The sequence below is a fragment of the Eurosta solidaginis genome, chromosome 3 (genome assembly GCF_040869045.1).
Source record: "Eurosta solidaginis isolate ZX-2024a chromosome 3, ASM4086904v1, whole genome shotgun sequence".
Taxonomy (NCBI): Eukaryota; Metazoa; Arthropoda; class Insecta; order Diptera; family Tephritidae; genus Eurosta; species Eurosta solidaginis.
Window position 1 is genome coordinate 163,512,123 of NC_090321.1, and position 14,368 is coordinate 163,526,490.

The window sequence follows — 14,368 nt, forward strand, 5'->3', positions numbered from 1 at the left end:
TTGGATTACGTGTTCCATTTTTACCATGTTGGAGTACTCTAACAATACTCCTTTGCAACGCGTTTGCGGACCACCATCAACCGATAATTGCTCGTGTTTTAACAACCGTGATCATGACACGATGACAATCGAACAGAGTTGCCAAAAGTAAAATATTGCATACAAATAACTGATAATAAAATTTTACTATGGCAACTCTGATAAAATGCAACCGCGCAACTGGTTTTACGTATACATACTACAGTATAGAGAAATATTCAAAGAGGAATTGTGTCGGAAAGAATGGAGAAAATGCGACACTCCAAATTATGCCGCAGGATCAGAGGTTATGGAGTCGGTCAGCTCTTCTAGCATAGCACCAGAAGGCAATCATTTTTCGCCATCTTCGGAATTTAGTTTGGATGCTATTTATTTGTTATTTCCCATTTGCGTGAATAAAGAAACTAATATGATTTTTTTTTATAAATTTTATGTTTTATTTTGGGTGGCTTCTCCTCTAGCGATGGTTTTAAAAGTACTCTTCCATAGCTACTCCAAGAAGAAATGCCTTGCGAGTACTTTCTTAAGTAATCTCCTGTGGTTTAACGCGAGGGTGGTTTAACGCGTACTCTTTTGCTAGTATTCCAAGGAGTATTGTTTTGAGAGCAGTTTGGCAAGTAATCTCTTATAGGTACTCCATGGAGTAATATTTCAGGAGCAGTTTAGAGAGTGCTGTTCCGCAGATACTCCATAGAGTAGTTTTTCTGGAGTACTTTGGCATATGATCCTCTGTGGGTGCGAATAGAGTACTACAGCGAAAGTACTTTGGAAAGTACTCTCACGTATATACTCCATGGAATACTCACACACAAAGCGAGAGTGGGATCACCTACTCCTCTCCTAGAACATTGCAATGTTAATTGGAGCACATTTTTTGTATGAATACAGATCAGTTTTGGAGCAATCCTTACTCCTAAAGGAGTATTCCTTACACTATTTATGGAGTACTCGCGTTTTTTGAAGGGTAAGCATACATTGAGCGGCGCGACGTGTATCGGCAGCGGCGCTTCACTTTTTCGTCTATAGCCACCATCCAGTGAGTTTTCTAGCTCCGTATCACGCTCAATTCTCACGGGAATGCTCTGGAGCATTGGGAAACTTGAGAAACAGAGGTCTTGATATTTTTGTACCTATGAGTTGTGATAGGCAGTTGTCGCCGCTGTATTTCATTCAACCACAGAGGATAGATAATTAGATTTTTTTTCCATCCGATCTTTGCATTCGTAGATTTCAATAAAAGTGCGTGCACACTAAGCGGCGCGACATGTAGATGCAGCGGCGCTTCACTTTTTGCGTACCCTGCAAAAATTGTTGGATTACGTGTTACATTTTCTTCATGTTGGAGTACTCTAACAATACTCTTTTGCAATGCGTTTGCGGACCACCATCAGCCGATCATTGCTCGTTTTTTAACGACCGTGATCACGTCACGATCGAACAGAGGCCCCTATTATGAGCATTATTCGATCTTCGCTGGCTATCGAACATCGAAAATCGAATTTGAAATTGGTATTATGACAACTCATCTCTGTCGAAATTTTCGTTGTGTATCTAATTTTCAAGCGAATAGAAATTTGTTGTCGATGCTGTATCGAATGGAAAAAGAATTGTTTAAAATGTTATTTTTTTGTATTTATGTTCTACTTTTTTACTACCTACTAGTGATTTTAAACTATTTGAATTAATTTTATATAGGTTCAAGGTCGTGAGTACAAAGCAACAGCTCGAAAGACTGGTTTCAATTATGGAACAAAATCCCCATATAGCAAAGTAAATTTCACATTATAGAAATGCAACTTTGCTTAATGCAGCTCAGCCTCCTCGTAATTCAATTTTATCCATCTTTCACAAATAAAATTTTCCAAGACATTTAACACCTCTGATAGTACCACAGACACAGTCGGCTGGGCAAGTCCGAGTGCATTTTCGTTTTCAACGCTCAGTTGGTAGGATTCCTGAGCACAAAATCGGAGAACTGTTGCCAAAATTAAAAAAATATTAGGAATAGACTTGGCTCTTGTGCATTGCTGCATCAGTTCATCTGTACTGGACAACAAGTCCATGAACGCTCCTTTGGACAGTCTGAAATTTTGAATTAATCTATAACAAAACTTATAATTTCAACAATTTATCAACTTATTTAAAAAGCTACACTTACGTGGTGGAATTCATTTCCAAAGGATTTGAAGCATCTCCCCCGTCTTCTACTTCTCTACACACAGCCACACGAATTTTTGACAGGGGTGACGATTTGGAATGAAAAATTGTGCAAATGATATAGCATGCTGACAAATTTTGCTTTCCCACAATATATCGTGCTCTCTCGCACCTATTATTTTCATAGGGATAGCAAAAAAAAGTCATTTTTGCGTGCAAAAAATCCGCCATTTCTAATTCTGCAGAAAAGTGGAAAATTTTTTCAATTTGTGTGATTTACATTTTGCAGAAATTAATATACGCATTCTTTAATATTTTTTGGTCTACTAAAGTGTGTTTTAGCAAAAAAAACTCATATCAATGTGTGCATGTTTATAAAGAAAGAAACTGAAATATGTAATTGCATAGTATAAATAATCGTGAGCAATTCTAATGCAGAATAGTAAATTTTGATTTCCACATACATACAAGAAAAAAATTCTTGTTACCATTAAGATTTATTATCCAAAATTGAAAAAAAAAGATTAGAAAATTCGGTGTAAAAAAACGGCTATGTGTGCAATAAAATAGCCTCTCTTGGTGAGATACCCCTCCATGGTGTCCATTAATTATTGTGACGGAGGTGTGTTTGCAGCAGCAAAGTGAACCCAAACAGTGTAGGTCGTGGTGGTTGTTGTTCGTGGTCCGCATCAACTGGACCAGGTGGGGCAATGACGCCACATCCAGTTATACCAAGGTATATACCACAACAACAACGGGTAATGCAAGGCCACGATAGCAGCAGCAACAACCTCCCAAGGCTGCCTATCATCGTTGATTTATAAAAAAACAGTGTTGTGCATCTGTAATGCTTAAATATTTCCTCTGTTGAAACAGTTTCCACGATTCACTGTTCAACGGAAGCAGCAGCCAGCGTATGCCACCACCGAACAGCTGATAACAAAAACTTGGATCCACAGCAGTTTAAGCCAAAATGGAAGTTGAGTAAATATCTGAAAATAAGGTAAATATATGTTTCGCGTTATTAACAAAATCGCCCTAAATTTTATGAATTAACAGATCGCTACGAACGACAAAGCATCCGAACTTGTGATCAAAGAAAGCACTACAGAAATTATTGCCGGCGGGGCCGTATTCTAAAATCCAGTACAAGAATTTAATCGTGATTTAAGTATTTCAGTACTTAATGTATACTCAAAGCGGTTGATAAGAGAGCGGGAAGCGGCGGCGCATAAAAATCCACAAAATACAAAGGAAAGCAAGCAATGCTAATGACAAGAAACCATACACGGCTGGTGGTGTAAAATACAACGATGGACTGCGAATATTGGAAGCGCTTGCTGCAACAGGTTTACGTAGCATAAGTTATGCAAAAGAAGTAGCAGGCGTGCGTGAAATTGTTGCAAATGATCTCTCTAAGGTGGCAGTAGATTCCATTAGCGTAAATATGCGACACAATGGAGTGGAACATTTAATTGTGCCAAGCGAAGGGGATGCAATGTAGGTTTGATATACGAATCAATAGCTAGTGATTTAACTGTAATAATCAATAATAAAATTCGCAATAGGACTCTCATGTACCTTTCAACTTCATATGAGAAGCGTTTCGATGTTATAGACCTAGATCCTTATGGTTGTCCGAATCGCTTTCTGAATGGCGCTATACAATCACTGACGAGTGTAGGTTCATTACTTGTAACTGCGAATGATATGGCTGTGCTGGCAGTACGCCTGAAGCCTGCAATGCGAAATATAGTTCTGTGCCTTTGCGTATGAAATGCTGCCTTGAGATGGGATTGCGTATACTGTTGCATTGCATTGAAACGCACTCTAATCGTTATGGAAAATATATTGAGCCACTTTTGAGCATTTCTGCCAATTTTTATATACGCGTATTTGTGCGTATGCATAGTAGTCAAGCGAAGTGTAAATATACTATGAGGTTGGTATACAGCATTTTGGCCTTTTACCACAATCCAATTACTTACCATATCTTTATATTATGAACACAGCAAACAATGAATGGTATTTTAATGCACTGGTTGTGATACCTATACGCTACAGCCTATGGGTATTGTAAAAAGCAAGATCTCAGATAAAGGCAATGCGGAAGTAAAATTCGGTATACCAACTGGACCAAATGTTAATACAAATTGTGCGCATTGCGGTGATAAACATCATGTAAGTTTCAACTATCCCACTTAAGTATTTAAACTCGAATAAATCAAATTATTTCCTTCTTACTTAATTGGTGCTTAACCGTTTAAACGGTTATGTCTGTTCAAAAAGGCGCGTCAGTCGCTTTTTCAGAGGGTTAACTGGCACCAATTGTTCACACCAAATTGTTTCTTATATTCCCAAATATAGATTGGCGGTCCACTTTGGTCGCATCCCATACATGATCCAACGTTTGTTGAAGAATTGCTACAAATCATAGAAGAAAAACCGCTAAGTGATTTGGACACACAACGTCGTTTAAAAGGTGTGTTATCGGCGGTATGCCTGAACTTGTATTGGGTACATGAGTTTTTATGTAAAAAATATTCATCATATCCAACATCAATACCTCGCATTCAATTGTGGACGCTGTACACACTACATTGGGTTCACGTAATATGGACAAGCATATTGTTGATTCCAGTGGTAAGGCCACAATTTCAAATGATGGGGCAACCATTAAGAAACTATTGGATAAAATAATAACACAACGTAGCGTGCTCAAGTGGTATAAGCTTATCTGGAAAAGATATTTCGTAACGAAAACCCTGGAAGATTACCGCGCCTTGTCTGCTGTGGTTCAACAAAATATAACTTGGATGTTTGTTGCTCTTTTTCAATTTTCCTGAATACAAATGTCTGGATTGGAAAAATTTCAAGCAAATAAAGCTTGGCGTGCAAAAGTCAAGAAATTACTTGTCATGCAACGGTAAATGCTTATAAATATATCACTAAAATTGTATGCTTGTTTATGATGAGCCATTCAAGTGAGCATGGAGATGGATGTTTTAAATACTGTAGAGTAAATTGGCTTACTATATAAGAATTTGAAAATTTTCCAAATCTTTGACTAAAAAGTAGCTACTAGCTTGTAGAACTTTATTACTTTACTTTTAAAAAGATAAATCTCTTTAGCATGGTAATATATACCTATTATTAAAAATTAATACAAACAATATCTTCAACATTTTTTCTCGATTCACGAACACATTTAGAAAGGCTACAACGCCTGCTAAAGAGCCGGTATCTTGCCAACGCTTTAGCTTGGATTTAGAGGAGGATCTACAAACTTTGCTAGAAGCACGCGCAAGCCGTTTCGAAAAGCACCTTTCTCAGAAAACATTTGAATAACCCCGTATATTAGAAAAGCCCTATCACAGAATTCGGTTGAAGAATGCCCTAACTCAGATTTGGCTTCAAAAATTACCGATCTGAGCTCAAATACAACACATTTTGACAATATCTGGAGTGTTTATGAAACAAATTCTAAGATAGGGCGTTCTTCAAACGAATTCTGAGAAATGAAGTTTTTGAAACGGCAGCGGAGATTTGGTGATATTCCACTCAGCAGCCGATATGAATATATGGTAAGTCTCATTTTTACCGGCCTTTCCTTTCCTTTTTAAAAATGTGCTTAACAAAACTTTTTTTCTTTTAATGCACTCTTAAAATGAATCCATAAGCACTGTAACGCTAACAACTTTTTCATACTTGTTTTTTGATTTGTATTGAGAGTGGCGATTTTAATATTAGAACAGCTAATTTAGACAATTAAAATAACAAAAATTACTACAAAGCCAAATTTTAGTGAGGACCTCTAGTTTACCATAAAAATATTAAAATTAAAAGTCCCCATATATCCTATTCGAGCTAAAAAAAAAATTACTCGAGGTCAAAGGTCATTGCCTTAATAGCACCGCAGAAAAATTCCTAAAATTCTTTTCTCCTAGAGAGAACAATAATTGGGGAATAGAAATTTCGAATCTTCGAAGTCAGCTGATTTGCCAATTGAAATTTTGTTGCGCATTTCTATTTTTGTTAACAAATTAAAAGTTTAGTTATTGTAGCGAATTTGTTTAAAATTGAGAGAAAAAAAATATAAGCAAAGCAACAGGGAGAAACAAACGAATGATGCAACCATCTTTCACACGTTGTTATTGTAGCAGTGCTTCGCCCCATCCAATAGGTGCGACCGATCAGAAATTATCATCAATATCCTCTAACGGGAGTCCAAGGAAACTTGCTGTTTCGACACGGGGGACCATAATGAAAGGGGTGTTAGAGGCGTTGGTTCCACATTACAATTAAAGAGATGGTTGGTGTCATGTGGGGACACATTGCAAGCGGGACATACATTTTGTATGTCAGGGTTGATTCTGGATAGGTAAGAGTTTAACCTGTTAAAGTATCCAGAACGAAGTTGAGCTAGAGTGACTCGCTTTTCTCTGGGCAGTATGCGTTCCTCTTCCGCGAGGTTTGGATACTTTTCTTTCAGTACTGGATTCACCGGGCAATTCCTAGCATAAAGGTCCGACGCTTGTTTATGGAGTTCACCAAGGACATGCTTGTGTTTTTTCGCTTCATACGGCTGGGTTCTCAGGAGCCGTATTTCCTCAAAATGCTTACCGAGATGACTCCTTAGGCCCCTAGGCGCTGGTGCTGGTTGACCAATCAGATGTCTGTTGGGATGCTCAGGTTTCTGGGTATTCAAGAGGAACTGTTTGGTAGCATCTCATTTCTCTCCCTGATGGGGAGTATTCTCGCCTCATTATGCAGATGGTGTTCTGGGGACATAAGAAGACAGCCCGTGGCAATTCTGAGAGCAGTATTTTGGCTGGCCTGTAGCTTCTTCCAGTGGGTAATTTTTAGGCTTGGCGACCATATGGGTGACGCATAGCACTTAATCGGCTGGCTAATTGCTTTGTGCGTAGCCATGAGCGTTCCTTTATCCTTTCCCCAGGTACTACCAGCGAGGAATTTGAGGATTTTGGTACGGCTCTGAATTCTCGGAACAATTGCGGCTGCGTGCTCACCAAAATGTAGATCCTGATGAAAGTCACACCCAAAATTTTAAGGTGTAAGACAGTCGGTAGGGTAATGTCATATGGTCGACATTTAGCGCGGCCATGTTTTAAATAAGATCACCGATGATTTGGTTGGTTACAACATCAGGTTTCGCGAGGCGACAAAACTGGAGAGATTGGGGAGATAGCTGTTTATTTTATTACAAAGCTCATCGGTGTAGGAAACAATAGCATAGGTGTAGAAGCAATAGTGACTCCTTCTGGTGGTAAAGGTAGCTATTGATATGTAGAAGTTAAACAGAAATTTGATGAATATGAGTTTTTTTTAAGTTATTGCAAAAAAGCGTTGAGGATTTTAATATCTTACGAGGTACCTTCGTACATGTTTCTAAGAATGAATAATGAGACCTATTCAAACTTCGCTATACTTTAACATACGATACTTTACCCCATTTTAACACAACTATCATTTATTGATTTTATTAAATTTTATAAAATGTTTCTTCCTCCACAGTTCCATTTCCGTATTGGATGGTAAATATGGCTTTCGCATTTTCTCCATCAATAACTGTGACAAGGTGGAAAAAATCTATGCGCGTAAATCGCAACATATCTTGGTCGAGCGTTTCTTCAATAGCTCTCTAGTGGTGATGGTGACAGCAGAGAAACCCAACTGTTTACAAATGTTACAATATATCAATTGCGTCTACGGCTCAAATACCCACAGTATATGAATGAATCGAACGCACCTAATTGTCTGCCTAACGGATAGTATACATATTCATCAAATCGAAAATATTGCATCAAACGAACTGGGTCTGAATACTGAAACAGTACACATATTCAAAATCGATGAGGAGGCTGTGATGATGGTATAGGGTGAGTTGTTGAATAACATACGAAAACCACTTTAACCCATCTATATATTTGCATTACAGCTAAAGCTTTACAAACAGCAAAAATTGCTGGCGCCAAGCAATTGGAAAAGGCAGTGAAGCATTCATCACACTGTACGGATGGTGTAAAGTTAGAAACTGCTGTTGTAACAGCTGCCACCGACACAACGGCCATCTCTACTTCGTCGAGTAACGGCTCGTCCGACTATCTATCGAAGACAGTATAATCGTATCTTTTGCCAACACAGGTTAGCGATGTGCTTGCACAGGAAAAGATTTCAATTGGAAAACAAAAACCAATTTAGAGAGTTTATTTATTATTAAAGTGTTTACTTTTCTTTATATCAACAGTATTAATTTAAGTTGCAATATCACGTACATATATAATAAGGGATGTGATACGATTGCTGTCGGAATTAGATTTGAAACCAATCAATACTCCTGCTAAGTGTTGTAGAATTATTGCTTGAATAATTAGATTTAGAACAATAATAAGTCTGACTTAATTACAAGTCGTACATTTTTAAATTCATCAATTACGACAGCAACCAGATTCTACAACACCTTTGAATATTCTTGATCTGAAAAAAGAGTAAACCTAATCTGAATTTCTACTAAGCTTTAAGTTGTAGATTATTCAAACAATTGGAGTTTTTTCTAAAGCTTTAAATTATTTTCTGCTCGCTTAGAAAATATTTCAATTGGAAAACAAAAACCAATTAAGAGAGTTTATTTATTATTAAAGTGTTTACTTTTCTTTATATCAACAGTATTAATTTAAGTTGCAATATCACGTACATATATAATAAGGGATGTGATACGATTGCTGTCGGAATTAGATTTGAAACCAATCAATACTCCTGCTATGGGTTGCAGAATTATTGCTTGAATGATTAGATTTAGAACAATAATAAGTCTGACTCAATTACTAGTCGTACATTTTTAAGTTCATCAATTACGACAGCAATCGGATTCCACGACACCTTTGAATATTCTTGATCTGAAAAAAAAGAGTAAATCTAATCTGAATTTCTAATTAGCTTTAAGTTGTAGATTTAAATTGATTCAAATAATTGGAGTTTTTTCTAAAGCTTAAAATTATTTTGTGTTCGCTTGGAAAAGATTTCAATTGGAAAACGAAAACCAATTAAGCGAGTTTATTTATTATTAAAATACTTACTTTTCTTTATATGAACTGAATTAATTTAAGTTAAAATTTCATGTTCATATATAATAAGGGATGTCGTGATACGATTGCTGTTGGAATTAGATTTGAAACCAATCAATACTTCTGCTAAGGGTTGCAGAATTATTGCTGGAATGATTAGATTTAGAACAATAATAAGTCTGACTCAATTACTAGTCCTACATTTTTAAATTCATATTTTACTTTACTTTATTACTTTCAAATTCAATTACGACAGCAATCGGATTCCACGACACCTTTGAATATTCTTGATCTGAAAAAAAAAAAGAGTAAATCTAATCTGAATTTCTAATTAGCTTTTAGTTGTAGATTTAAATTGATTCAAATTATTGGAGTTTTTTCTAAAGCTTAAAATTATTTTCTGTTTGCTTGGAAAAGATTTCAATTGGAAAACGAAAACCAATCAAGCGAGTTTATTTATTATTAAAATACTTACTTTTCTTTATATGAACTGTATTAATTTAAGTTACAATTTCATGTGCATATATAATAAAGGATGTCGTGATATGATTGCTGTCGGAATTAGATTTGAAACCAATCAATACTCCTGCTAAGGGTTGCAGAATTATTGCGTGAATGATTAGATTTAGAACAATAATAAGTCTGACTCAATTAATAGTCGTACATTTTTAAGTTCTTCAATTACGACAGCAATCGGATCCACGACACCTTTGAATATTCTTGATCTGAATTTCTACTAAGCTTTAAGTTGTAGATTATTCAAATAATTGGAGTTTTTTCTAAAGCTTAATATTATTTTTTTGCTCGCTTAGAAGAGATTGGAAAACAAAAACCAATTAAGCGAGTTTATTTATTATTAAAGTTCTTCTGTTTTATATGAACTGGATTAATATAAGTTCCAATTTCATGTACATATATAATAATATTGAAAATAATAAATATTGAAAATTCAATTTTTTTGGTTTATATTTTATTCATATGGCTGCTGCAGGTAAAGTAAATCTGCAGGTAAAATTCACGTTATATGGCGGTTATATAAATGGTAAAACCGCAGTAAAATTGATTGTTAAATGGCTCGAAAATGTAGAGTGAAATGACGGAAAAATGGCCGCCATTTGACGAGCATTGTGACGTGTGTGAGCAGCACAGTGCTATGCTCACATCCTATAAGTGGGAGCGGAATGCACGATCACATTAATAGGAACGAAACGGAAAATTTGGTCACAAAAGTTCATCACGCCCATGCAAACGTGACTATGAATATAACCGCTGCAGAAAGTCACAATGACCGTAAAATGACTAGCAAAATGACGTGGAGCGTTTTTGCAGGGCAAGTGCGCATGAACACGCCCAGCAAAAATGTGCCCGTAAATTGACTAGGAAAATGACTAACAGCTGTGTCGATGGAACACGTAAATCGCTAAGTAGCATTTGTACAGGGCAGCAATAACATTTGTGACCAGTCCATTCCGTCGTACCTATTTATGTGATTGTCCATACTGCTCACACATATACGGTTTTAGGTCATCGAAAAGTAAACAAACTATAGTGCTGTACTGTTCTTACATTCACGTTCTGGCAATCATTTTTTGAGTTATATACCTGTAACTTTACGAGTATTTTTACGTTAATATGACCGTCTTTTGACTAGTGTTATGACCGTTTTTTTACTTGGATTATACTGCTATATAAATAAAATATTTCTTTAATTCAAATCTATTAACATTTCTTTTATTAAACATTTTTACAATATATTACATTATTTATAATAGTTGTAAATTATTAACTATAAGTCTTAAGGAATAGTTTTTCAGTCTTGTTGGTGACCCATAAATACAAATTTTATTGTATGCGATTGTATGCGATTGTATGCATACAAAGTTAAGGGAAACTTAAATAAATTAATTAATGATATAGAAAACAAAAGAAAAGAACTAACAGAACTATTTGTTGCAGTAAACCATCAAATCGTGAGTAGGCAATTCACAATTTGGGTAAGTTGACTTGTAATTCGCCAATTTTAATGCTATAACTTTTTTATTTTAGTTCAGAAACCTGCAATTGAGGTTCGAAAGTTACAATTGAAGTTCAAAAATTTCAATTCAAGTTCAGAAAATTAAATTCAAGCTCAGAATTTCAATTTGTAGTTCAGAAAATTAAAATTGAAGTTCAGAATTTCTGTTTGTAGTTCAGAAAATTATAATTGAACTTAAATTGTTATTTTCTGAACTTCAGTTGTAATTTGCTGAACTGCAGTTGAAATTCCTGAGCTTCAATTATAATTTACTGAACTTCTATTGAAAATTGTGAACTTCAATTGTAATTATTTGAACTTCAATTGAAATTTCCGAGCTTTCAGAACTTCAATTGCAACATTCAAATTTTTTTTACATAAAATGAACAATTTAACATTTTTTTGACAGTTAAATTGGTGAATTGCCTACCAGTGGTTTGAAACCACTTACATTCGTATTGGCGCTTCTCTATATCATTAATATAACAATATCTTTTTAATAATTCAATTAATACACAAATATAAATTTTTTCCCTTTACATTTTAGAACTGTGTACAAAAATATGTAATTTTACATATCACAACCTAAACCAAAAAGTATTTCAACTCATAATCAGAGAAGATTTGTGTTGAATGTTGATTTATACCACGAAAATAACAAAATTGGTAACAAAACCAGGCTAAACGATAACGTTAACTACCAAAAAAAAGTTATTTCACGATGCTTTCATGGATCGATTTACACTTAAATACCGATCTGAAATTTTTTTAAGTTTTCATATTTTTTAGTTTAAAATGCGATATATGCATTCTGTGGCATAATTTTAGATTGAATGTACTTCATGCAATTTTCTTTCTTCGTGATTTTGCAATAATAAACGTAGGTACTCATAGTAATTTTTTGTTTTGAATTATGTGATTACAATATTTATAAGGACTATTTAGTTGATGGTATTGGTACTGTCAGTTAAATTCATCAGCAATTATTTATATTCAAAATATTTTTTTGTTATACATCTATTTTATAAATTTTGGTTAAAAATTATTGACAAATTCGTTGCAATTAGATTGCTTTAAAAATCTTTGCAAACTTTGTGCGATTGTTGAATATTCAGGCAGGTTCTGAAATTCGAGTATTATTTTAATTAGAGCATAAAAAGCTTAGTAACGTAGGAAAAAACTTAGAATTATTTCAGTTAAGTTCATCACAAATATTTATAGTCAAAATACTTTTTTCTTATACATTGCATTTAAATTGCTTTAAAAATTTTCGCAAACTTTGTGCGATTGTTGAATTTTATTTTAATTAGAGCATAAAAAGCTTAGTAACGTAGGAAAAAACTTAGAATTATTTCAGTTAAGTTCATCACAAATATTTATATTCAAAATACTTTTTTCTTATACATCTAGTTTATAAATTTTTGGTTAAAAATTATTGACAAATTCGTTGCAATTAAATTGCTTTAAAATTCTTTGCAAACTTTGTGCGATTGTTGAATATTATTTTAATTAGAGCATAAAAAGCTTAGTAACGTAGGAAAAAACTTAGAATTATTTCAGTTAAGCTCATCACAAATATTTATAGTGAAAATACTTTTTTGTTATACATTGCATTTAAATTGCTTTAAAAATCTTTGCAACCTTTGTGCGATTGTTGAATATTATTTTAATTAGAGCATAAAAAGCTTAGTAACGTAGGAAAAAACTTAGAATTATTTCAGTTAAGTTCATCACAAATATTTATAGTCAAAATACTTTTTTGTTATACATTGCATTTAAATTGCTTTAAGAATCTTCGCAAACTTTGTGCGATTGTTGAATATTATTTTAATAAGAGCATAAAAAGCTTAGAATAGGAACGTAGGAAAAAAAGAATTATTAGGTTCTTATATAATTTTTAATCAAGATTATTTCAGTGTGTCTTGTTCGTTTGTTGTAGGTAAGTTTATGCTGTTTCAGAGCTGGATTTATGGGTCAGATACCGCCTTTGTTTATGCCGATTGTGGCTCAGCGTTAAACACCGTCTCATGCTGTCTTCGAAGTCGATCCTGCCTTGCAGTTTGAAAACGTCTAAATTAATAGGAATGGACAATGTTAGTAATAACATTTTAAAACTATTTAAATTACACTACCAAAAAGTACGCTGTTCACGAGTTTCAGTTTAGATAAAGATCGTTTGCCCTGTACTCCGTCCCAGTTAAAATTGAAAAGAACGTTGTCAGAGAAAAGTTTTCTCATTACTCCAATAATGTCTAATGATGCACCTTTCAGCATAAAGATATATGATTTCTAAATGAAAACCACCAATTTAAGTTATGAAACACAATTAAAAATATTCAAAAATACCATTGATTCTTGATAATCATCTGAGTCCAAATTCCTTAGCAAACTTACCTGCAAAGCATTAGAAGTCTCAGCAGAAGCATAAATTAATTTTGTCTCCACTTTCTGCGTAGCCGACAATTTCTTAAATTCTTCATCTGAACGACGAGCTACTTGTTTGAAATTATATGCTGCCTGCAAATTATCTGTACAATTTACTTGTTTGAAATTATATGCTGCTTGCAAATTATCTGTACAATTTATGCATACAATTTTTGGAAGATTATCAATTGATGTTGCGTGCAACTATGGTAAACAGAATGGCTGATTCGCAGAAAATTTTTGTGACGTATTTGAGGGTACATAGCATGTAAGAAAAGGCAAGCATATATGTATCGGGCATTTCATTAGGCCATCTCATTCTGCCATACTAACAATTGTGGAACAATGTGGGATATTTTGTTGTTGGTCGCCATCTTTGGTCACTAGATTTTTGCTGGGCGACTGCCGCCGATCGCGCCGATTGCTATGGTAACCACTCGTAGCTATGGTTACCAGTAGCATTATGTGCCCGTTGCCAGCCAGCAATATTAGGGGGACTCATTTAACCGTATAAATGCCTTATAAAGTGTGTAAACGTATAAGTTTAGCTAGTGCGAAAACGAACTGTCAAATTTTGTATGAAAAATTATTTACACAATTTGTATAAATTTACGCGCACATTTCATTGTGTAAACGCGGTAAACTCAAA

The 14,368-nt window shown here is 34.5% G+C and overlaps 2 long non-coding RNA genes across 4 annotated transcripts; one reads left to right on the forward strand and one right to left on the reverse strand.

The window, feature by feature from the left end:
- The first annotated feature begins 2,441 nt into the window (after positions 1-2,441).
- Positions 2,442-10,234, forward strand: LOC137244542 (uncharacterized). Of its 2 annotated transcripts, none has more exons than XR_010951087.1 (8): positions 2,442-3,199; positions 3,256-3,696; positions 3,765-4,138; positions 4,209-4,377; positions 4,486-5,122; positions 5,409-5,780; positions 7,732-8,096; positions 8,156-10,234. It is a non-coding gene; the product is annotated as an uncharacterized lncRNA (long non-coding RNA). The 2 variants fall into 2 exon arrangements; XR_010951086.1 differs by having other exon boundaries at positions 2,443-3,199; positions 4,564-5,122.
- A 2,684-nt stretch (positions 10,235-12,918) lies between these two features.
- On the reverse strand, positions 12,919-13,928 carry LOC137246732 (uncharacterized). Of its 2 annotated transcripts, none has more exons than XR_010951674.1 (3): positions 13,690-13,928; positions 13,428-13,584; positions 12,919-13,365 (listed from the first exon to the last, which is right to left on the reverse strand). It is a non-coding gene; the product is annotated as an uncharacterized lncRNA (long non-coding RNA). The 2 variants fall into 2 exon arrangements; XR_010951675.1 differs by having other exon boundaries at positions 13,642-13,928.
- Positions 13,929-14,368: the final 440 nt, after the last annotated feature.